We start from the raw sequence: 24,409 nt of genomic DNA on the forward strand, positions 1-24,409 counted from the left end.
TCCTTACTATCTACACCATTTTTCCATAAATCTATTCCAAGACAAAAGTTTATTTAAACAAAAGGAAATCATAGGTGTAGAATTATTCTAATACTAAATAAAGGTAATAATATCTCAATGAATTTGAATTTATCAAGTAAATGCATTGCTATTATCTGTATTATCTATAATATACCTAAGTGATAACAGACTTATAAATTTGAAACACTTTTAATTAAAACGAATTACAATTAATACATAAAAAATATAGTTTACACAGTACAAAATAGCATTGCTTTGATCAATAGGAGATCCATTAGAAATGCTGCTCAGTTTTCTTAAAGTAATCATGCTTGGGAGGATAATTTTCTATAAATGCGCTCTCCTGGGTCAGGAATGAGCTTACAACTTATAAACATAGAACTAACCTGGAGTCACAATGTCTGAGTCCTAATTATACCTGAGAGTCATTATGTCTTCTTATAATAGGCTAAAAAAAATACACTTATGAGGGATTCTGTGTGTTATTTTCTTTTAGAATAAGTACAATTTAACTCCCTTGACCGTGGTAAGCATACTAAATATCTCTTAAGTTGTTAAATTGAAGCTTGATTACATATTCATCTTCATGATGCTGTTAAGGTACAAAAGGCTGCCTTTTGATTTCTGTGTTACTTTAGGGACTGTAAGGTAACATAGAGATAAAAGAAATGTATTTGACTCCGAAGTTCTCATTTTACTGAGCTCTGAACACCTGATAATATCAGAGCAAGACAAAAATACAGCTCCACTCTGGCTGACAAGGATACACTTAACCCTGGCTTATAACTACAAAAATCCCTTTTGTCAATAATATTTTAAATTACTCTCCTATGTTCAGTAACGTCACCTTCATAACTTATCTATTCATAACATAAGAAATCCATGATAAAAGAGAAATATGTCATCAGGAGAGATGAGAGGCAATGTTCCCTTCCAGTATGAACTCTTACAGGCCCTCTCCCATGAAAACAGAAAAATTTCCAGATGGATCTGGAAACTCTGTTCTGTCTTGGCACCAAGAAAATAATAGGGTCCTTCCTACACCTAGCCTCAGATTTAATAAGTGAAATATCAAGATAATGAAAATTATGTATGTCAATAACAAGATAAAGCTGAAACATTCAAAGACAATAAAAAGTGCAATTTAGTCACTGAATAGCTCTACAATTTAGATAAGAAAGTCAAAGGTGTGAAATGATTGAATCTGGAGAATATGGGGGAAAAATAATACTTAAACCAAGTCTATATCCATTCCTATCTGCTCCTTGAATTATAATATAAGGGCATCTCAGTAGTTTCTCATTTTACTAATCTAAATACCTGGTAACATCTTTGGAGGAAGGAAATAGACAGCTCTACCCTAGCTGTCAGGGTTACACTTATAAATTTGATTCAATGCTTGGCAGGATGTCTATAGCATTTATGTTCCAAGCCAGGATTTTTTGTCAAGAATAAATGCTACACAATACAGAAAATACCAAGACAGCAGGAACGACCTCCGACTGTTCTAGGCAAGCTTAGATATATGATGATCTTACCTTTGAGAGATCCTTGGAGAAATTGCCAAATAGGACCCAAGGTCCTGGCACCACCTCATAATACTTTTCCTTTTTTATGAGAGTATATTAGACTAACCATCCTAGTGAATATTCTTTATCAAAGTAAGCCATAGTTATTGTGAGCGTTTCTGAAAGATTTTGCGGCTGCACAGCAGTGCTATAGTAAGCAGAACTCATACATTAATCACTAGTGTTTGGAAATCCTGCACCTTGCTTAAATAGCATCCTAATAAGTCTTGGAGCTTGAGAACATTCAGATAACTAAAGATTCTTGACTTCAGGCTGAAGACTGGGACCACTATGGGTTATCTTCAAATATTGTTTAGCATTACATTTAATATTCAATGAAAGGTCTGTGAAACCCCTTTACAAAACTTTTCATTTTCTGTCTTGAGAATTTCTGCCTTATTTTGATAAAAATAAACACAATATTTAATACTCTGTTTATACCACAGAGGGAGGCAGCTGTAACATGGGCAAAAAGTTTGAGTTTATAATTTTTGAAAGGTATATATTTTCTTATAAACACAAGGTCTCACTCTATCACCCAGGCGGCAGTGCAGTACTGCGATCATGGCTCACTGCAACATCATCCTCGTGCACTCAAGCGACCTCCCACCTTCCCGAGTAGCTGGGACTACAGGTGCGTGCCACCATGCTGGGTTAATTTTTTAAAACATTTTTTGTAGAGACAAGGTCTCACTATGTTGCCCAGGCTGGTCTTGAACTCTTGGGCTCAAGTGATCTGCCTTCCTTCGCCTCCCAAAGTGCTGGGTTGACAGGCATCAACCACTGCACCTGGCACAATTTTTTAAATTGCCAACATTCTACTTACGTTGTTTTATCTTACTCTTTCCCTAGTCTAGATTCAGTAAAAACAATGGTTTTTAGGGATTTCAGTAATGACCATATTATTTGTTACCTGAAATTTTAAAAATTAACCAAATCTATACACTTAAGTAGAGTAAAAACACTGGAATTGAGCCAGCAATTATGAATCTATACAATCCTCTCTTTCCTCACTACAACACCTCAATTTGCTTTTAACTTTATAATATAGTTTTTGTTACAATCTTATTAGAAATAAAGTCAAATATAATATAATCTTATCAATTGACTGCCTATCTTCACTACGAACTTGTCCAGGCCATTTCACTAAAAGACTTGCATGAGCCAGGATAACTGTCCCCAGACCTCTAGCCCTGATAACTTTTAGAGATCCTTCATACCTCATGGATACTAAGGGGCTTTCTCTAACAAGGGGCTAGGTACACTCATCTGGGTCACAATTTAACTATTGTCCATAAATACACAGCTTCATTTAACTAATTAGTAGAATTTTATGTATCTGGGAACTTTTAAGAGTATGAAATCCTACAGGCAGTGTGTCTTTAGCCTGTAACATTGCTTGGAACAAAGCAGACCTGTCATTTGGTTTTGTAGCCTTTGTAGTCCCTGACACCCTAGAACATCAGAGAGAGTGAAAATATTATTCTAGAGTGAAGGAATTCTGTGTTTTCATCCCAGTATTTGTTACATGGTTTGTTTCATTTGTGAAGAATTTATCAAACTATATTTTCAGTATATATGCATTTTTTTAACTTTTAAGTTCAGGGGTACAAGTGCAGTTTTGTTACATAGGTAAACTTGTGTCATGAGGGTTTGTTTCACAGTTTATTTCATCACCCAGGTATTAGGCCTAGTACTCATCGGTTATTTTTCCTTATCCTCTGCCTCCTTCCACCCTCTACCCTCTTTGAAAGGCTCCAGTGTGTGTTGTTCCCCTCTATGTGTCTCACTTACAAGTGAGAACATGATATATGCATTTTTATTTAAGTATGTTATCCTTAATGTAAAGTTAAAAAGATGAATGTAAAATGTCTTTAAAAACTTCTTTTTCCGAAAACTCAAGTTAAGAGAATTAATCATTGTACTAAAATATACACTAAACGAAGTATTTAGGCAGAAGGAAAAGATCCTAAACAAATAGAATAGAGATGCAGCAAGAAATGAAGAATATCAGAATAGGCGTCTGTTTGCATATAAGGAAAAATGAACCCTACAAAGGTAAAAAATGACTACACAATGCAATAAGGATTATGTTTTATGGTTTTTAAAACTATATAGGATAAAATGCATTAAGTCCAATTTTTATTTTCTTGAATCCCTTACCATTATTTGTATATGAAAACTATATTTCCATTAATCTTATTTTGACTTTCAATTATTTTAGTCTACAACATTTGAGTGGTTTTAATTGCTAAAGTAATTGCTCTCAGGTTTAGATAAATTTTTTTCTCTGTTGTGTAGAAAACACTGTCTACGAATTCCTTTAATGTACAATATAGTATAAAATTATTTTTTACAAAAGTAGCCTTATTTTGAAAGACCCTATAATAACTGAAAATTAGAAAGTGATCTTAAGTGACCAGCCATCAGTTAAATTGATTATCTGCATCATTATTATTTGTATTAGTTGTTTAAAATGCCATCATAATAGCATGCTATCAGAATTAACAGAATACATTTTGGAAATTTTTCTTTATTAAACTACAAAAGATTAAAGCAAAAAATGCCTAAATATAGTAAGTTCCTTACTGTTCAAATTACCAAAACAAAATAAAGGTAATCTTGATTTTAAGGTTTACCCCCGCAGCAAGTTATACAAATAATGGTCACATGTGTGAAATATTATACTGATATCTCTTTAATATGTTCATTTCATTTTACTTGCTCTTCAACAGATATTTTAAAATGCATTTTATTGTGTATATTTAAGGTATACAACATGATGTTATTGGATACATATAGATAGTAAAAAAGGTTACCACAGTAAAGAAAATTAACATATCTACCATCTCACATTGTTACCCATTTTTGTTGTTTGTTGTTGTGGGGGGGGGTTGTTGTTGTTTGGAGGTAAGAGCAACAAATATTTTTAAGGTGCCAGGTGCTGGGGACACAATACAAACTAGACGGCCTTGATCCTTGTCCTCTAGGGCTTATAGTCTGTTGGGGAAAACCAACAGGTAAACAATTACAATGCACCAGCTATGTGAGAGCAATGAGAACACACAGAAAAGGCACCTAACTAGGACTTAGGAAGAAAGATTTTGGTCAGGGAGGGAAGATGAGTAGAAATTTGCTGGTCTGTACTATGACAGATATCTCCTACAATTCCTCCTTCTCATGTTAATAGTTTGCTATGATCCAGGAGCTGTCTCCTTCATTTTTGACTTTGTCATCAAGTCTGACTGTCCTCACTTCCTCTCAACTTTTCCAAACAACAACAACAACAAAAAATCATATTTGGCTTTGTCCTTCCGTGGAATTTGAAATATATAGCTTCATAAACTCTCTAAATTTTCTATTCCTGTATTTGTATAATCTTCAAACTATTCTAATTTAAAATTTAAAAGTATGCACAAAGCTTATTTTCCTTCTCAATGTTAAATCATAACTTACTTGTATTGTGGATTATAGCAACAAAAGTTCCTGCATTCTAGATTTTTTTAACCTCAAGTTCAGGGTTAAATTCCCAGTTCATGGCCCTTTGTTGTCACTGGCCATGCAAAGCCTCCTTTTGTTAATATTTTTTCTCCATTGCCCCCATATCCCATTCTCTGCCACTCTACCTGTTTCTCATTCCCATGCTTAGCAACCATTATAATGTGTTTATGAACATCTTTGTTTTCTTGAAAATTGAATATTGTACACATGAATCTCTAATTTACATAAATTTTCTCATTGTTTGTTTTTATTTACTAAGCACTATGATTTAAAGTACTTACAGCATTCATGTTGTTGTAAGTACATCTAATCTGTACTTCTAACTACTGCATAATATTCAAATGTATATTACCAGACATTTTACCTATTTGCTCTCTTAGTGATAACACCTGGCAATCCAGCAGTCCCCAACCTTCTTGGCACCAAGGACTGGTTTCATGGAAGACAATTTTTCCAGGGCAGTAGGTAGGTTTTGGGACAAAACTATTCCACTTCAGATGATCAGCCATTAGTTAGATTCTCATAAGGAGTGTGCAACTTAGATCCCTCACATGTGCAGTTCACAATAGAGCTTGCACTTCTCTGAGAATCTAATGCCAAGGCTGATCTGACAGGAGGCAGAGCTCAGGTGGTAATGTTCACTGGGCTGCTGCTCACCTCCTGCTGTGCGGCCTGGTTCCTAACAGGCCATAGACCAGTATCTGTCAGTGGCCCAGGGGTTGGGAACCCCTGATCTAACCCACTGTAGCCCAAAAACAGATCCAGGTTTTATGGACTTGTGGCTTATACAACTGGGGGAGGAGTTTGAGAAAAAATGCTAAATACAAGTACAAATTAGGTACAAAAGACAAATTAATAGAAAAGTGAATGTTTATTAAAAGTGAGGACAAAAATTAAATAAGTTGCCTCTGTATTAAAAATAACTAACCAATACCATAAATTCCAAAATTTTATTAATTTACTCCTTAGCACATTTCTTTAGGACTTTCCCTTCATTTTTGGCTTCATTCTCTTTGATCTTCCCTTTACATTGTATCAATTTTGTAATGGAGAAAATAGAAGAATTTAGTCTTTCTTTTCCACAACTTATTGTAGTGTGTGTATGTTCATTACTGATAGTTGAGCAAATTTCTCTGAGTTTTACAACTTGTTTTTGGTAATGGCATGTAAATTTTCAGTATTACTGTCAAATTTGGGAACACCTCCATCAAGTTTCTTTCATATATGAGTTGTAAGATATCAGAGCCTGTACAGCGTCCTTATTCAGAAGCTAATCTTACATACTCTAAATCGATAACACCCAACCACTGTGTTATCAACATCCTCAATGTAGTGACGTATGAAGAGTTCGTTATCTCAACGTATTTGGCCATTTTATGGCAAATAAGCAAGACATCCTAACATTTTTCCTCAATGTATTCATATGATTCACTCTTCTTTACACACTGGATGATTACACTATCCAATAATTTATTTAATAGTGCTACAAGAGATGCATGTCTTCTTCTTTGAGAAATAATACTTTCTACTTTTGTTTCTGGTATGACAAAACTTTGTTATAGTTCCTTGTTCAATGTTAATATAATTTCTGTTGATTTTATTGCTCATCCTTGTGACTTTTGTTTCATATTCCACTAATTTTCCATCACTACTTTAATACAAAAAGTCAAAAATGACAAAGAATGTCATATGATATAATCTAAATTATATGTCTACTTTTTTTTCTATCCAACATCCAATCTTTCTTCATATCTAGGATGAACAGGTATTTCCCATTGTGTGTAGTGGTGATGGAAGTCAGAGCCCTGACACTTGCCATGGAAAGCTAAAGTGACTAAAGTGACTGTATTTCCATTCCACTCCTGTTATTGTGGTGAGGCCACCATCTCCTAAGCTTATTCAAATGGATTCTCTTGCCCTTTACTTTGAACTTGGTGAAAGATGCCAAATAAAAGAAGGTTTTATTGAAATTCCCTTGTGCTGGGTCTATGTACAGCTATGGTAGAGTCCTGTGTGGCAGCAGTGACCAGTAGTTCTAGCCAGCTGGGTCTGCCAAATAGCCTCCAGATTTCCCTTTTGTCAGCTCATTTTCCTATACAGCTGCTCTAGCTTCCCAAAGCCTTCCAATGAATGCATGAGCAGCCAACAACTTCTAATAAATCTCCATTTGGTTGGGACAGCCAGTGTTTGTTTCTCTTGTTTGTAATCAATATCCTTGCTTAATATGAGAAATTACTTTTGACTCACTTTGTGGGAACTAGGTTATGCTCAAAACAAGCTCCTTTTGGCTATGGCAGTTTTGCTAAGTGATTAAAGCATTTCTTCCGAATTACCTGAAAATTAATCACTTGACCTCAGAAGTAGTAATTTAAAAGAAACATAATGCAGTCTGTAAATGCAGAATTCATTTCAATATTGTTCCTATCATATTACTTCTTATATTATAAAATAGATATGATTTTGCTCATTATCATTATTAATAATATTTCTGCAATATCCACAGTCAAAAACTTTTGTTATGGACTGAGTCCATCCTTGAAATTCACTTTAAATACACATACTGCTTTTATATGTTCTACACTATTATTCTCAGTTTTTAAAAATGAAATCACAGATGTAAATATAACAAAACCAAGCCCATTATTTAATCTTGCAGGACCATAAGCCTTCAATAAGCAACTTGATGACGCTAACTTGCTACAATAAAACAAACTTTCAATACTCTAAAATATTTTAAAATTAAATTTTCTTTTTTTATTACATTTCAAAATATTTTTGTCCTCAAGAAAATATGGCAAATGCAATAATATATTTATTTTAAGAAATATAAATAGTATAATAAAGTGATTAAATAATAATTGTAAGAATGCTATAATATTTTATCTTGGTCTAAACCAGTGGTCCTCAACAAGATAATTCTTCCTTACCTCCAGGTGGAGTTACCAGAGTTAGCAAAAAGAATACACAGTCAGTTAAATTTGCATTATTTATAATTGTCTATATGCATTCTGAGATAAATGGAAACATATTTACAGAACAGTCTTAATCTTAAAATTTACTCATTGTTTATCTAAAATAAATGATCAGTACGTAAATTACAGATTTCTTTTCTGAAAATTTCCTCGATGATTGGCTTTCATTAACAGCTCCTTGTTTTGCAGAGTTGGCTTATAAAATTCCTTGTAGTTAGAGTCTATGTTCCACCTACAATGTACCATCTCTTCCATAGTGGTCACACTCAACTTTTCTCTTTACTCCTTTGAACATTCATTAATGAGAACGTTGTGAAGTCCAACTTATAAGTCCAGCTTACTGAACATGTTCAATATTAGCCTTAAAAGCTGGACTTCTGAACATGTATTGACTTAGAGTTAACTCTGGGACTTGCTCTTTTGCTAAAGAACACAATACCATATTTCATGACATAACTTGTTTTTCTTTTTTGTTTTTCAGGATTAGATTGCATATTTTGATCTACAACTTTTAAAAATGTTTTCCACTGACAAAAAAGAACGTTGCGATGAATTTTTATTCCCTTCTTTGAGTACATATAATTTCTCCTGTTCCATTAAAGGATCAAATTCTTCAAGGGTAAAATCCGTTTCAAAAAATACTCATGACAAACTCATCCTTTTTTATGGCTGCATAGTGTTCCATGGTGTATATGTGCCACATTTTCTTAATCCAGTCTGTCACTGATGGACATTTGGGTTGATTCCAAGTCTTTGCTATTGTGAATAGTGCCACAATGAACATACGTGTGCATGTGTCTTTATAGCAGCATGATTTCTAATCCTTTGGGTATATACCCAGTAATGGGATGGCTGGGTCATATGGTACTTCTAGTTCTAGATCCTTGAGGAATCGCCATACTGTTTTCCATAATGGTTGAACTAGTTTACAATCCCACCAACAGTGTAAAAGTGTTCCTGTTTGTGTCCTTTGTAGGGACATGGATGCAGCTAGAAACCATCATTCTCAGCAAACTATCGCAAGAACAGAAAACCAAACACCGCATGTTCTCACTCATAGGTAGGAACTGAACAATGAGATCACTTGGACTCAGGAAGGGGAACATCACACACCGGGGCCTGTTATGGGGAGGGGGGAGGGGGGAGAAATTGCATTGGGAGTTATACCTGATGTAAAGGATGAGTTGATGGGAGCTGACGAGTTGAAGGGTGCAGCACACCAACATGGCACAAGTATACATATGTAACAAACGTGCACATTATGCACAGGTACCCTAGAACTTAAAGTATAATAATAATAATAAAAACAAAAAACAAAAACAAAAACAAAATATACTCATGACAAATGTAAAAATAATTATCCACTTCAATATTGATTTTTTCCCTGTACCTAAGTTGTGTTGTTTCTCTTAAAACAGCCTTGGCATATAAGGGATAAACTTTTCATTCATTTTATCTTTAATACATTCAACAACTCTTTGTAAGCAATGGAGGGCTTCAATTAACATTGTTTATTCTTCTTTCAAATTGCATAATCCTATTGCCAAAAGATATGGAATGCTATGAGCAAGAAATAAGTAGTCTTTCCTCAATGGGTTATTTTAAAAGTCAGCAAGAATTTGTGAGACCTTTTCTTTAGAATTAAAGTATGATTTCAGTGCTTTAAATCAACTAAGAATTCTCTCAACTGCATATATTAAAGAGAGTCAATGAATTTTAAAATGTGAGAGAACTGAAAAATAATAAATGCCAACAAAATTACAAAAATTCTTTATTAGTTGAGTCTGAACAGAATAAATGCTGAAATAGAATAATTTCTTGACAATTTCTTTACTGACAATTACTTTACTTTGCTGATATCAGATGCTGTTTGAATAGCATCATGTAGAATATGGCAGAAGAGCCAACACTGTTCATAGTCCCATTTATACTTTGGTTTAACTTTGAATAAATATCACACCTTTATGCAAATATCCACCAAATTTATATTTGTATTACCTCCACAAAATAAGTATAATTTTTATGACTACTAACTCAATCAGAGAGTCTCTGCAACAATTTCCAGTTATTTCTGAAGACTCATCTGGAAGGCATGTTACAACAGCCTTGTAAGCAAGTCTTTTATGAGAAAATTATTATACGAGTAAAGGAATTTTTCCCCTAAACTGTGATTACTTGCATTCATGGCTATGCCATAAAAAAAAAAATTAAAACATTTGAGCTGTGGTAGTCTCTGTAACAGTAAAAAGAGTTATTCTAATTTTTATTATGGCAGTAGATTTTGTCCTATAGCACTAGAAAATTGACTTACAGTTTTGCATTAAAAGATACTTGTAGCACAATTCAAATTCAGTCATGTGAAATTAAAACCTTGTATGAAATACAAAGTGGAAGACAACTTCTGCTGTAATTATTTTATCTTCTTCATCTGAATTTCTTTCAATAAAATGTTATTACTTTCTTTGGTACAAGTTGAGGAAATCATATATCTATTTGCTTAGCTATTAGTATTTGCTGGCTTACATCCAAGTTTGCACCATTTTCAATATTAACTAAACAATTGTATTCTGCACAAAGAGCTTCAAAAGGAGCGGTTACCAAATGAATAAAACTGACATGATTGGTGGTGGGGGGGGGGGGGGCGCGGTATGGAAACATATTGAGGTATAGGTATGTGGTTAAGTTTGAGAGAGAATGAAAGGCTGGAAGTGGTAGTTGAACTTGGGATTCCAGAAGTGAGATGAGCATCCAAGATTACTTTCAGGTATCTGACTTGGCCAGCCAAGTTAATACTGCCGTGATTTCCTATGAGAGGAAACTAGGAAGATGAGGCTTAAAGAACAGGGAAGAAAAATGATAAATCCAATTTTGGACATCCTGTGTTTGAGATGTCTGGGACACACAAAGTAGACAGGTCCAATAAGTAGCTAACCATGTTAGTCTGGAACTCAAAATGGGAGGCTGGGTTGGAAATAGTAACTTTGGAGACACCAGCATACAAAGAGTAATTTGACATTGACCAGGAAAATTCCTAGTCCCAAGAGGCTAATGGTTTTTAGAAAGACCTGTAGATAAATGATCATAGTACAAAACATGGCAGAATAGCTTAAATGGAAGTATTTTAAAAGTATCTTGGAAACACAAGGGGTTAGAAGTTGGTTTGAGCTGGTATAGGAAAGAAGGAAAGTTGAGCTGGAATTCAGCAGATGAATATGGTAGTATTTCTAAAGGCTGGACAGTACAAGCCAGGCTACCTTCTTTTTAATCCAGACTCCAACACCGAAAAGGTAGGTCACCTTCGTTAAGTTACTTAACTGTGTATCTCAGTTTACTCATTGGTAAAATGAATGAAAATGATATTGAATATTTAAATGTGTTAATGCATATAAACACTCTAGAATCATACTTGGACCAATAAGAACTCAATACATACCTCTATTATTGTTATTATGATTATTAGGCAGGGGGGAATAAAATAAACTGACACACAAATGCTTCAAAGTATACACAGCAAGTTAAGGAAATAAGAAGAGGTCTATGGAGTACTTGGCAGCACTCTTCCCAGGATACAAGAGAGAAACCAGAGCTTTCCAACGGAGGAGTAATGCCAGGCATTCTCCTTGTATGGGAGTCTTTTCAGCAGTTTTGCAGCAATCCATGCAGCAAAGCATATCTATCCAAATACAAGGAGATGAGGTCCACATTGAGCAGTTGTGGGAGTTGCCCTGCTTAAAAAAACGCTTGTGTCACATGAACCCATATCAATTGTAACAACTCCAACTCTGTATGAAACGGACATGCCCACTTAAAGGAGTCACCGCATTAAGGGGGTTCCAAAGTAAATGACAACATCAGCATTTATTTAGGGCTTATTTTTTTTCCTCTTTCAGTGCTCCTTATATTAAAATTATACAAGATATTACTATTACTATCTGTCTGATGCCCATGTGTACAAAAACAGTTCTATACTTATGCTATTTGTTGGCTCCTCCTCTCTTCTAACTTTTATTTGTTTATTAAACTTTTATTGTGAGCTAATTATAGGAAAGGAGTAAAAATAGTACTAAATATTCCCTTATACTCCCTGCCCCCTTCCCATAATGTTAACAATTATATAACCATAGTATAGTTATCAAGAACAGAAAATTAACACCAGTATGATATTACTATCTGAATTGCATGTCTTACTTAAATTTCACCATTTTTTATTGCATTTAGTTGTTATACCTCATTAGTCTCTTTTTATCTGCAAAGATCTTCACTTTTTTCTTTTCTTTCATGACCTGACAATTTGGCAGAATACAAATCAGTTATTTTGTAGAATGTGTCTCAACTTGCGTTCATTGAATTTTTCAATTCACAAATAAGGAAACTAAAGTGGTATCTAGAGAGTCAGATACTTTGCTCAAGATAACACAGCTGAGATCTCTTACTCTCCAGGCCAGTATAGGAAAAAAAATAACATTAGAGGAAGGATGTCTGTGTTTTAAAACTTCAAAATGCAGAAATATATGGCTTAGGGTATGTACCTGTCACAAAGGTCTTGGCATCTGAATTTTTATTGATGACTCATTCGGCTTTATTCAGCAGACTTGAGTTTAGAAATTCAATCAGTGAGTAGTTCATATGGTAAACTGTCCTTGTAATTAAATAAAACAATCCCCAGAAAGTTAATTGAAAAATGCCTGCCCATCAGGAACACCTAGAAGCCACGCTTTGTTGGTCTGTTTAAGCCAAATTTCTGGCACACTGCTCTTTGGAAATCAAATTTAAAATGACAGGCAAGTTGGTCTTAACTTCCTTAAAGGCACAAACAAGTAATAGCTGACTCTCTGATATATAATGTATCACAGAAAAGGTTGATTTCACATGCAGTGGCCTTTTATCAACAGCAACATAATTTGGGAATTTCTAAATGTTTAATTTAGATCTTACTTTAAGATATGAAAAAATAGGAGGAGGGAGGGGAAGTTAAATGCCTGAGGAAAGACATGCATGTTCTTAGAATTTTGTTAAAATGTAACGAGTCCCTATGTCCTAGTATTTTTATAGGCTCCCTCTGTTAACTGTAATGAATTTATGAAAGTGGATGAGAAGGTGTTTTAATCTACCTTTCACCCTAATAAATGATATCAAGTCTCTATATTTAAATTAACAAAAAATTGAGTTCCTGGCACCTAAACAAGTGCTTGCTCAAAAAGTATTTGTTAATTACTTGCAAATGTACCACTTCAAGGAAGAGAGTTAATAGTATAAAAGTTACCTTAAAATCAGACTTTTAAATTAAATAACTTCTATGTAATAATATGGTAGAAAATAAAAGAGATGAGAACCTTAGTGTTGAATATGGAATTTCTTCTGACGTTTCTCTTTGAAATTTAATTATACTACCTAGAGAGGTAGCATATTGTAGGAAATTATAGGTCCACACATTGGCTTTACCACTCTTGTGTGAACTTGAGTAAATGATTTAACCTCAGGAACTGTATCTCCTATTTCCCTGGTGAGGAAGTTACACGGGTTGTCTGTTAGAAAGAGGGGATGAGGTAAGGCAGGACAAGCACCTGGCTAGGGTTTACTCTACAGTATTACAGCTTGAAAACAAAGAAAAGAGAAAACAAATGGGAAACCAGTCTCCTTAATGAAAATGAGTGAAGACAAAATCCCTAAATCACACACCTTGGGAAGAATGCACTCAGAAATTTTATAATTTATAATTATCTGAGAAATATAATCTATAATTTATATTGACTATTTGACTTGGGTTTTCTTTCAAAACATGCAATTTTAACATTGACATATCTATTATTTGAAGGTCAAATACATGTGCATTTTTACCAAATAGTGTTTCCACACTGATTGCAAAACTACTTGTCACTAAGTGTTACTTTCTCAACTACTGCTACTGATTCTTGGTTTTTGAATTTTTTAAAACTCAGGCTTCTAATCTTTGAGACTTAGTCCTCTAATCATATCACAAAGTTCTTTCTTTTCTTTCTTTCTTAATTTCTTTCTTTCTTTCTTTCTTTCTTTCTTTCTTTTTCCTTCCTTCCTTCTTTCCTTCCTTCTCTTTTCTTTCCTTTCCTTTTTTTTTCTTTTCTTTCCTTTTTTCTTTTCTCTTCTTTTTTGACAGTGTATTGCTCTGTCACCCAGACTATAGTGCAGTAGTGCATTGACAGCTCACTGCAGCCTCCACCTCTGGGATTCAAGTGATCCTCTCACCTCAGCCTCCCAAGTAGCGAGGACTGCGGGCAGGCACCACAATGCCCAGCTAAGTTTTGTCTATTTTTTATAGAAATGGGGTTTTACTATGTTGCCCTGGCTGGTGTTGAACTCCTGGGCTCAAGTGATCCACCCACTTCAGCCTCCCAAAGTGCTGGGATTGCAGGCGTGAGCCATCCTGCCTGACTTTGAAGTTTATTTCTTCATGTACAAATATATGCCAAGAATATGGTAGCTGTGTATTTATTGTATATTTTATTTTTATAACTGCATTTCTTCATATTATTATGTACATTGATATACTAAGGTATTTTCTAAAGAACTATTTCCTTTGGAAATATCTCTTAATTGACATTACCTTTTTAAAAGAAAAGTTGAAAACTGGGCTGGGAAATAAATGGAAAATAAGATGCTTTTAACTATCATGTATATAATAGAGTGACATTTGTCAAGCAAATGGAAATTCCACATTCAAGAATAACTTAGTCATATCTATATAATGACATGGTGAGTTACACTGGTTTATAATTTTCAAAGCTCTTTCACATATACCAATGCTCTAAAATATAAAATGCAAAGATTCCTTTCATTTTTCTTACCTATGGTGACATTGAGATTTACAAAGTCTGGTGTGTGTTAGCAAGTCATGTTTAAGGAAAAATTGAAGCTATAACCAGAAGTCAGGTTTTGAGCTTTGAGTTCAGTGGCTTCTACCACTTTATACCATCTAAGAAAAGTTATTTTGATAGTAGATGATAAAAGAATTGGCAACAACAGACCTGCAGATGTTTTAAAAGGCACTAGTTTAGCCAATATGCCTAAATATGTACATGGCTCTCTTTAAGACTCCACAAAGAGACACTGATAAGGGTTGCTGGAAACAAACTACAGCTGCTCTGTGAATAAATTCTTAGTTCACAGTTGCTGTGGGAAAAATGAAAGATCCAGTTACAAAGTCTGGGAGGTTTCCTATTATTAGTTGCTATTATATTACTTTTGCTATGACACAGTACAGAAGAAAGGAAAAAGGAAGAGGAATTGCTGTTTCATTTCTTTATTATTTTCTTAATTGCTTTTTTACTAACAGCCTGTGTCTCAAGGAAGCCAGGACATATCCATTTCATCAATAACATTAATCTGTCATTTCATTCAGGAAATACAAGAAAGGTTTTGGTTTTAACCATAAGAATACTAGGATATTCGGATCTCTCTTATATTGTTTTGTAAGCATACTTGCAGAATAATGTCAATACACAGGAAGGGTTGTAAACTTGTGCGTCTGCATGTGTGGCATAAATGTTTGTCAAAATAATAACTGTGTGATTATTGTGTATACTATGTTGTTCCCAAGTCTTGTCTTGATTATATTATACCTCATATTTGAGAAATTATGATGCCCTATAAATAAAGTGTACAAACACATGAGCACATATGTATAGACTATATAACACTAATAATACATCACATTTACTTTAAAATCATTTAGAATGTTTGGGTTATTTAAAGTTTGTACAAAAAACACAAATGACTTCAATCAGTAATAGAACCAATCTAGTCAACGAATGCCGTATGGAGATGTCCCTGTTCAGTCACTTTCTGACACTGCAGGCCAACCATGACCCCTTCAACATGCCAATGGTCAATTACTGCAGTTAGCTTTCCTGCCTTTCCTTAAGGCAATAATAACTATAGGACCAAGTTTTCCATCCTTGTAATTAAGTGTTACAAACATTATGGTTTTAATTATAGTGTGGCTTAAATTGTTTTTTAAAGATTAGACCATTAGAGTCAGAGAAAATTTTCTACCTCACGCTTAGAATACAGTCTGATTATTTTTGATCATCACCCTTACCAGCTAAATAATAGCAATACCAGTAATAATAAAAGATCTCCCAATAAATGAATTTATATGCTTGCTAAATTATAAACAATCTACATATGCAGTGTAAAACATTATATACATTTTAAAATTGAAACTTTATTTTTTATTTTATTATTACTATTTTTTAAATCTATCATTACCTTGATCTTGAATAAAATGGAAACTTTTAAAGATAAGAATGCAGACAAAGCTCTTCCAGCATTGTTCTTAGGTGTGCATATTCAACTTTGGAAACCACAGATTATGTCCTTTGCCTATATCCACCACCAAAGCTTCCCTGGAGAACTCAGGCAAACATGTCCCTGTCCATCCCTACCTTCATGCTGCAAAAATGTTTTTAGCACATAGAGTGCATTGAGTTTTAAAACTAGCATTCTTTTAACATCAGATTAATTGAAATGTCTTCTCTTGCATAACATCTTTCTAGAGCCTATAAAATTAACTAAATAATGTAGTGCAGGTAAAAAGTCTTATTCATATGAAATAATTACACTAATTTTCTTGGTGAGGTGAAAAAGGAACACAGATTTTTTGTCATATACTTTGTTTTATAGGAAAAAAATTACAGATTTGTGATAACCTATTTAGAATTCTAATCAATGTTTTATTTCAAAAAGAAAACAGAAGTAAAGGCTTCACATATAAAAACCCAAAGCTTTTAGGAGACTACATATATCGATATTTTATAGAACTAGGAATGCTTGTATTTTCAAAATACTTTTTATAGAACTAGGAATGCTTGTATTTTCAAAAGTTTTTGATTGATACAAAATACTTTTCTGGGAAAAAGAAAAAAATTAAATAAAATATTTCTTTTATTTCAAGAATGAGTCTCTACATCATCTCAAAGTCAAGCAAGAAGGAACCTTTGGTTTGAGGAATATAGGATGGTATTAAGAACTATCAGAAAGAACCTGATTTGAATTGCAATTCTGTCATTTTCTCATTGCATGTGATGACATGTTGTTACTTCTCTAAACCACGGTTTCCTCATTTAAAAAGCGGAAGGCCAGGTGTGGTGGTTCATGCCTATAATCCCAGCACTTTGGGAGGCCGAGGGGAGTGGATCTCAGCTACTCAACAGGCTGACAGGATGTTTGCTTGAGCCTCTGGGGATAGAGGTTGCAGTGAGCTGTGATTGTGCCACTGCACTTAGCCTGGGAGACAGAGTGAGATTGTGTTTCAAAAAAAGAAAAGAAAAGAAAAAGTGGAGATAGCAATTGTCCCCATCTTCATTATATTATTGTGTGCATTACAATAGATAATGTACAAATTGTCTATTTTGTGTAGATGCTTTATAACGTAAAGTGAGTAGAGGGGCAAAGCACAAGAACCACTCAATACGTATTAAATCTCAAAATGCTAAGGGTCAGTTCTTTACTTGTGAGACAACGGATTAGGATCATGGAGAATTATCTAAAAGTATGTATGTCTTTCTATGGAGAAATGCTAAGTCTTCTTACAGGAATCCAAACTTTGCTTTAGTTACAGTAACATCATATTCCAATCAACTAATCTAAACTAGCACAGACAAATAGAAAAGTACTTAATTGAAAAATTATTGATCACATCACATTGCTTAGAACAAATGAAGTATAAGGTTAAAAATATTATCAAAATATGACATTAATAATACTAAAAAGCCTTATAAAGTTAAAAATGTATCAAAATATGACATTAATAATAAGGCTTTTTAGTATCTATTATTTCATTTGAAGCTGATAATATAGCACTACTGAAAAAGATACCATTAACTATCACCTGGGAGTCAACATGAATGTGAAATATGAGAAATCACAAAGTAAAGCCTTTGATGAAACAGCATCTTACGAAACTAAGGACTTGTAATTTGTACATTGGCTTAGAAAATGGTCCTTCAAGTATTCTGCCATTAGAATTGTTTAACCTTGCAAGAGTACTGGGCTTGGTCAAAAGAAACCCAGCTCTACAAATAATCATTATACTAGCAATTCATCAGCATGTTAGATCTTGCGTAAAAGGCACAATGAAATTTCCTGCAGCTATGATTTTTCTCCCCAGAACAAATAATCTAATTTGTTTTGAAGCTCCTTTTAGTGATCCTTTCCATGTCTCTTTTCTGGAAAGCCACCTAAAATCTTTTGTGCAAACAGGGAAAGAAAAAACAACCAAGATACCAAACTAAGAGGTGGAAATTTCCATCACTGACATCATAGCTGTACGTTTAGATGAGAAAACCCAAAATACGTGGGAAGAGAAGGCCATGAAACATAAAATACTCTGCCCCTGATGTGAAGCAGCAGTGTAAGACAGAAAGCATTTGAATCATGTCCTCTGTTATCTTTGCCAGAAGCTTTTCTAGAGGAACTAAATGGAAGCTTTGACTACATTTTAGACCTCACGAAATAAATAAATTAGATTTGAGCTGATTTTGTTGTCAATATACCCCAATTACTCCAGGAGTTAAAATATTATAGCCGTATAAGATGGGTATCTAGTGACTTCAGTAGTCTTTAACTAATCATCCATGTGGAAGAATAGCAAACAAATGACTGCTATGTAAGGCCCTGAATGAATGAATGAATCAATGAATCAAGACATATATATATATTTTGTGGTACTCAGTGTTCTTTCACAGAATTTCTATTTTTAGGATTTCTTCAGGACATCATGACAAAATTAGTAATGAATTGTGGTGTGTATAACTTAGAAAAAATATTCATAAAGCAGCTACCCTGTGTTACAAAAGTAATTTTTTTCTATAACACTTAGAACATGTTATCATCCTCATTTTAATTCATGGAGAGTTATAGATGCTCATTTGAGATGGATCGGGAGTAGGGAGAGGCAGGTTTTAAGCTTACATTTGCCTCTTTTGAAAACTTTCACCACATTGAGGTCAGTATGCTCTTGGAAAAAAAGTAACAAACCTAGCGAAAAGGGGTTTATTGATTGATATAAAACTAAGTTCCAGAAAAACAATCTAAATAGGCATTTCAAATAGAGGAAAAAACAAACAAACAAACATACAAACAAAAACAGATATAATTGCCAGAAAATCCTGTTGAAGATGAAGGTATTTGTTGCTTTCCTTCTTCCTGAGCTCCTGATGTTGTAAGTTGTCATAATTAGTAATGAAGATGGTATTGTTGGTTGTATTTTCCCCTACCACTACCTCTTCCCCAAATAAAATAAAAGGGGCCTATGCTGTATCTTTCTATTTTCATCCCAAGAGAATATCTTCTAGCGATAGAAGTTTTATCATGTTAGGAAGAAAGCAACTGTTTAAACAAGGGCGTTATACATTACACTTTCCAATATTACTGAAAAACAACTGAATCTAGCTTCCTCCCTGAATTTGGGAGTATTCTGCACTGAAATGGCCACTAAATTTTGTCATCTGCCTTGAAACAACTAAGATGGAGAAGAATACCTTACTGAAATATGAATAAGGAATGTCTCATTCTCCTGTTCCTCTGGGCTTTTGAGCAACCTGTGCTGCTGTGGGAGATAATTTGTATTACTACTTTGTGAAAAGAGTAAACAAACAAGAAAGCAAGAGTCAGTGAGGCCCTACCACTACCCCCTTTCCCCTGCCTTAATCAATTTCTCAAAAAGGCCATAGGCCATAAAAATTGAATAGATCATCACAAAAGTCTTCTCATTATTTAGGTCTAACTAAATTCCAAATGCAATAGCAAAGATCATAGTATTATCATGAAACTTTTCTTCTCCCTGATAATGAACCTGTTGTAACTTGGCGTTTCTCATACTTGTCTTGGAAAACCCTGAATACATTTTATTTATCTCAGCAAAGTAAGATTTTAATATTTTAAAACAACTCAACACTTTCCAGTAGAAAATGTATTAAACTTCTTAAAGTACATAATGCTTGAGCCACGTCAAAGACACAGAGATGGGCCTCTAGGAGCACTTCTCCTAATAAATGTGAGATGCTCTGCTCAAGCTGGGAAAAAAAAAAAAAATGTATCTCCTGTTTGTGAAAGATATGGTTCAGCTGCTACCCTGACAACAAAACCAAGCACATTAGTGACCTAAGGGACTGCAGAGATACCTGCTATTGTTTGACACCAAAAGGAATTGGAAACTTACTAAATATGGAGCAGGTGCAGAGAAACCTATCATTGTTCTCTTTAAAGCATGGGTTCAGGTGGAAATCCAGCTCATTGAAAAGTATATGTTAAATACAAGTACATAATATAGTATGTAATTTGTGATAGTAGGTGAAAAGCCAGGAGAGGAACAGTCAGAAAGACACAACAATACAGAAAAACAGACATTTGCACAATAGTTTTGAGACAACCATCTAAATTGTTTGAACCTCACACTAGACAGAACTCTGAAGAGATGGATATTTCAAATGAAAAAATAAAATAGTGAATTGGGACTGGGAGTGAGTCATCCATGTGACTGTCCCATTTCTCCACATCAATTTGCTGACATCTGCCTGGTCCACTTTTTTAAATGTTTTCAGTTATTATGGTGATGCTGAACTAATAAGAATGGTGTTTAGAGGGAACATAAGAAGAGTAAATCTGAGAGTCTGTCTAAAATCTTTAGGCACTGCTCCATCACTCTTGCCATCTTTATGGCCCATTCCTCTCTCTCTCTCGCTCTTCTTATTCTCCTTTGGGATCTTTTATTTTTTTGAGTATTCTGTTGTTTCCAATTACACCTACAACTTCTGGCTCAAAATATAAAATACTTTAATCATGTCAAGCAATTATTTCAGAGTACAGATGAAAATAATTTCGTAACATTGTCCTAAATCCAGAGGGATCATGAATCATTGCTCTTAGAAAGCCCTTGACATTCAGGGGATACGTTTTCATGCAGAAAATCACCCTGGGAGATCAACAGGCCTAGTGTGTGATGTACCTCATGTACAAGATGTGTTTGTTTCTCCTGGCTTAGTAAAGAGCTATTTAAGTGGACCCCTGGTTGGAGTGGAAAGTCTGGAGTTCTGTGCTATTTAGAATGTCTCTCAACTAAATGCTTTGTAATTAACTAATTAATGTTCACAACGCACCCGTGGCATTGTTGCTACTATTCCATCATTTTTCCTGAGAAATAAACACATTAAGACTTTATGTGAAGCAATCATTAGACGACGACACTGAAAACAAATCCAGGAATAGTGTCTAAATCACCTGGAATTCACTGGTAGCCAATCCTACCCCAGCCTCATTCTTAACAGGCATTTAAAGCTCATGCCACAGAATTTAAGGGGTCTGTTACACTCTGATCTAGAACTTGTATAATGAGGTCATGAAAAGACAAAGGGGATAAATATTTTTTTAAAAACACAGGATCAGAGTGCCAGATAAAATACATGGTGTCTAGTCATATTTGAATTCCAGATAAACCCAGGACCTACATAGGAAATTGGCAACTTTTCATAGGCACGTTCCAGAAGGACCAAACCTTTTTCCTATGGCAAGATGGTGGGTTCTTCCAGCTTCTCTGCTGACAATCTGTGGTCCCACAGAGGAAGAGGCAAGAGGATGGCAGGTAGCATGTAACTCATGAGCCAATGAAAATTAGTTAATATACCACCTTTGCACATGTGCAACTGTTTGTTGATTATCATATATATTTTTCCTACAAACTAAGAATAGAAAGTGTTCCAACAGTTAAAAAAAAAAATGACAAGTAGCTATTTCCCAGCCTAGATATGCCCCTCAAGTTCCACAAATTCTAATTTTTCATATACTCTTATTTTAACCTGCTCATTTAAATGATTGCTAGTCAGTAGCCAGTGCTAGAAATAAAAAGTACCATTTACTCCCTGGGAACTCAGAATAGAGTAACATCTAATCAACGAGGGCTATTGATTATACTTTCTAAATCAACCCTAAACCCTTTCCCTTTGGTTTTTCTCTTTATCTTTTATCTGTACTATCACAATGGTCTTCAGGTCTCTAGGTTTCCACTCTCTTTTTGGCTTATCCGCGAATACATATCACTGTCAGAGGGGTAATTAAAAATTGATCACATTTCTCTTCTGTTAAAAAATCATCAGTGGCTCCTCAATAGCTAATGGGATTAACCCACAAGGGCCTGTCCTAAGAGGTCCCAGCCCCATTCCCTGATACTCATTCCCACCCACCTATCTACAACTCAAGACTCAAGATCCTAGATTGGTGGCTATGCTCCAATAGGGCGTTTTAATTCTTCCCTCAGAAGCCAGTCCAAGAGCTTTTAACCTACAACCACTTTTCTTAAACCTCCAAAGTAGTGGCTGGGTGCGGTGGCTCACACCTGTAATCCCAACACTTTGGGAGGCCGAGATGGGCGGATCACCTGAGGTCAGGAGTTCAAGACCAGCCTGACCAACATGGAGAAACTCCGTCTCTACTAAGAGAAATACAAAATTAGCCAGGTGTGGTGGCGCATGCTTATAATCCCAGCTACTCGGGAGGCTGAGGCAGGAGAATAGCTTGAAACCGGGAGGCGGAGGTTGCGGTGAGCCGAGATCATGCCACTGCAATCCAGCCTGGGCAACAAAAGCAAAACTCTGTCCAAAAACAAAAAAACAAAAACAAAAACCCTCTCATCATGATCACCCTCCCCCAGCCTGTGACCATCTTATTCATCTTTCCACTCCCATATTTAGCCGAATGGGGTACTTAGAAGGTAGTCAATAAATACTTATTCAGTTGTATACACTCCTTCTCTATTCCTTACTTTAAAAAGAAGGGAACAGAAAAAGTGAGAAAGAGTTCAAAATGTAAGGAACCAATGAAAGAAAAAGAAAAAAGTCACAAAGTTATGTAATGAGTTCTTCCTTTTACCATTGTATTTATTATCATTTTCTAAATAATCTCATTTTATTTATTTCAATTTATGCATTGAATCAAATGTTTTACTAATCTACTGTGTACTTCCACTTCATTTTGCAATTTAGGAGTATTTCAAAGGTCAGAGAAAATGAAAGTATTGTTAATTCTGAAAATCAGAATATCTCTACAAAGTTTTGAATTAGGTCATAATATTCCTAAAAACCCTAAGTAGATAATAGGAACAATACATTATAAGATTTAGAGTTGCTGTGTATATAAAAATACCTCAGGCCAGGCGTGTTGCCTCATGCCTGTAATCCCAGCACTTTGGGAGGCCGAGGCAGGCAGATCATCCGAAGTCAGGAGTTCGAGATCAGTCTGACCAACATGGAGAAACCCTGTCTCTACTAAAAATACAAAATTAGCCAGGTGTGGTGGTGCATGCCTGTAATCCCAACTACTCAGGAGGCTGAGGCAGGAGAATTGCTTGAACCTGGGAGGCGGAGGTTGCAGTGAGCCAAGATTGTGCCATTGCACTGCAGCCTGGGCAAGAAGAGTGAAACTCCGTCTCAAACAAACAAGCAAACAAATCAAATTAACATGCTCGGTCTGCAATATTTCTCATTTGAAAACTTTTCTGCTCCTGGTTTGTGAACTTGTCTACAACTTCCTGTGCCATAAGTAAAGTATCTCTGGGCACCAAAAACATTTACAAAATGACTGCTTTCTACTATGACATCAATAAAATTCCTTATACTACAAAAATTCTATGAGTCTATTATTCCTGCATGGACAATTTACTGGTAATTAAAGCTTTTACGTAAGGAGAGAGATTATCAGAAAAACTATGGGGATGCCCCTGCAGGAATTTCATTTTCATTCTTGTCTGGGCATTCCGCCTTTAACAGCTTTCTCATTGTGTGTAATGTCCCCACCACTCGCTTTCATGAAACTAGGCATCCCTGTATGTGCCTCAGCAACACAAAACACAACAAAAGTATAGTTGCTGGTCCTTCCCTTCATCTCTGCTGATTTTAGGAATTCAGAAATTTAAGAATATGAGAAGTTTTGATTTTGGGAAGAGGAAGTAGTATGCATAGTAATTCTTTAGTAATTCACTAATGAAAGTTTTAAAATGATAATTACTTCCTATTATTTATTTAACTGTGCCCACTATTATCCTACACATATTGAATTCACCTCTCAGAATTTTGTCTGTAAATGAGAATTAGAACAATATTTTATGAGGTCACTTTTAACTTAGACATCAATGATTCCATGTTTGTAAACACATTCTCTGTCAATCATCTTGCCCGCTGATGGTCACCAGGGAAGAGGCAAAAGGTTATTCAAAGCTCAAAAAGAACATTTTAAGTATATGTATTATGTCAGTGGCTTAGTTACATGTGTATTAAAATGTGAAGGGCAGTATATTATTAATCAAAAGATGGTTATAACTAA

The 24,409-nt window shown here is 34.8% G+C and overlaps 1 protein-coding gene and 1 long non-coding RNA gene across 6 annotated transcripts in view; one reads left to right on the forward strand and one right to left on the reverse strand.

The window, feature by feature from the left end:
- Positions 1-9,077, forward strand: part of LOC110740886 — a 57,745-nt gene extending 48,668 nt beyond the window's left edge. For both annotated transcript variants that reach the window (XR_002516129.2, XR_004176539.1), the window contains 2 exons: positions 8,544-8,681; positions 9,039-9,077. This is a non-coding gene — a long non-coding RNA (uncharacterized LOC110740886). The remainder of the gene's footprint in view (positions 1-8,543; positions 8,682-9,038) is intronic.
- The window catches only part of SCN9A (sodium voltage-gated channel alpha subunit 9), a 188,013-nt gene that overhangs the window by 131,869 nt on the left and 31,735 nt on the right, over positions 1-24,409 (reverse strand). The window lies entirely within an intron of this gene.

The sequence above is a fragment of the Papio anubis genome, chromosome 10 (genome assembly GCF_008728515.1).
Source record: "Papio anubis isolate 15944 chromosome 10, Panubis1.0, whole genome shotgun sequence".
Lineage (NCBI taxonomy): Eukaryota > Metazoa > Chordata > Mammalia > Primates > Cercopithecidae > Papio > Papio anubis.